We start from the raw sequence: 2175 nt of genomic DNA on the forward strand, positions 1-2175 counted from the left end.
TGACTTCCTATTATAACCTGCTCAGTTAAGAATTTTTATAACCAGGACACCTTGCATGGTTGTCAAGCTAGACAGGCCTGTCTGAGGTTGTCAGGACTGTCAGGTAGGCCCCCTTTCATCCATTGCTTACCTTGCCAGACCTATTATTGCTGTGGTACAAAGCCCTTTCCCAGAGCTGGTTTTCCTTATTCCTTTGGTCTCAGTTTTCCTGGCTCTGCCTTGCAGATCGGAGCTCCAGCAGTGGGGTTTGAAATCTGGCCCACAGGCAGGCGCACGGCACCTCTTTACAGATCACACCCCATCTCCCTACTTCACTCAGGTTGACAGTTACTTGGTGCATTACAGTCAAAGGCCCCTTTGCTCTCCCCTGAAAGCTGTGTGTGTTCTTGTTCAACTCTCTTAATGAGAATGGTTTTCCTTGTAAATCGTCCTGGACATGAAAATCTACCCCCACTCTAGTGAAGTTCCTTAACTTGATCTGATTTATCTTCCTCTTGCACCCTGACTCTCCCATTACATTCTGGAAGGGGGAGGGGGCAGGGTTCCCTCCAGTGGTTCTTTTTCTCTGACAGAGAAGTTCCCAGTGGAAAGGAACACTCTGTTCTCTCCTGGTAGGACATGACACTTTGCCCTGACATTGGAGCATTGCCCATTGTAGTCTGTGGTGACAGAGTCTGGAAAGTTGAGTTTCAAGAACACGTTTTTAAAGCCAAGTGAACACTGGAAAAGATGCCCACAGAGTATTCCTCTGTTGCCCGCTTTGAAACGGAGATCAAGAGCAAACCAGGCTCCTCTTGAATGGTAAAACTATAAAGAAAAGCTATCGGCATTATTTTTGGTGTCATTATGGGAATATTCTAGGAGAGACAGGTGCCAAGGGGGAAGTGTCTACATGTTTGGTAGAATCTGCTTTTAACAAGTGACATTCTGTCATTGCAAGTTCCCGACTTTCTGGTTCCAAGGATGAGAGATAGTACACCCTTGTCTCTTCTTTTTGCAGTGAACACGTTCCAGGCCAGGTAAAGACTCTGAGAACAAACTCTTCAACTGGATATGGAGGCACAGAACTTGTGTTTAGAGTTGATTGAAAATTTATGCAATTTGGGCACAAAATATTGACCTACATTTACCTAAAGCGCTCTTCCTAGAAAGATTACCAAAATCAGGAAGTCGTATTCACAGTTTCATTTTTTCTTTTCTTGTTCTAAATTTTAAACTTCTTTTTTAATATTTTCCTAACAATAAACACCTTTATTTCATGTTCTAAGTTAGGAAGGAGGAGAATTTGTTTGCCTTTCTGGGCTTGATCTTCCTGAGGTAGGACCCCAGCTCCTTGCCCTCCTGCGTGTACCCATCTGCAGGGCCACAGTGGCCAGGTCTTGAAGGATGCATGAAGAAGCTTGCCTGCTGGTACTGCTCCTCTAGAAGACTGCTAATTTTGGCATTCTTTTTCCTTTCCTTATATTTCTTCTAAATTTTGTTTGATCATTTTTTGTTTAAAATTTATTTTTCCTTAGGAGTTAGCTTGATCCCTTCCTGTGGCTCAGAGGCAGTACATAGGGGGACTCACACTTCTATGGGTATGATGTACTGTCGATAAGTATGATGCAATTCTTTGCAAGGGTCTTGGTGCAAGCCAGTTTGTTGTTGGATGCATTGTAGACAACATCAATAATCTTTGCTTTGCATGGACAGCACTGTGAGCCTCAGGAAAAGTTGCCCATGTTCAGCCTCAAGGCTCAGTACTTCTGACTGCCTCCTCATGCACAGACTGTGTGTGTGTGGTGGGGGCCAAACCCAGGATTGGCCGAGGAGTGTCCCAGTTCACATTTTCACTTCTTGTAGTGGGACTTTCTCTGGTCCCTGGCCTTACAGCATTTGTACCAGTTGTCCCGAGAGATGTCCATGGCTCAGTACTGGCTGGAAAGCATCTTGAACTTCTAAATAAAGCATTCCGCTAGTGACTTCTGAATTGTTCCAGTCTTCAATGGAAACTGGAGGATTTTGGTGCCTAACCTGACTCTTCTGGCCTTTTCCATTATTATTTTGATCAGTTCATTTTCAGCTCATTGTGATACTTCCCTCTCTCATATCCCTAGCAGATTTGGCTGGTTGTTCCCCAAATTTTCATTCTTTCCTCATTTCTGAGCCCCAAATTAATTTAAGTCAATAATG

General features: G+C 43.9%; 1 pseudogene; it reads right to left on the reverse strand.

Annotated features, from left to right (window-relative positions):
* Positions 1-1263: 1263 nt before the first annotated feature.
* Positions 1264-1907, reverse strand: LOC114513996 (annotated as a pseudogene).
* Between the last annotated feature and the right edge of the window lie 268 nt (positions 1908-2175).

The sequence above is a fragment of the Phyllostomus discolor genome, chromosome 2 (genome assembly GCF_004126475.2).
Source record: "Phyllostomus discolor isolate MPI-MPIP mPhyDis1 chromosome 2, mPhyDis1.pri.v3, whole genome shotgun sequence".
NCBI classification, from domain to species: Eukaryota; Metazoa; Chordata; class Mammalia; order Chiroptera; family Phyllostomidae; genus Phyllostomus; species Phyllostomus discolor.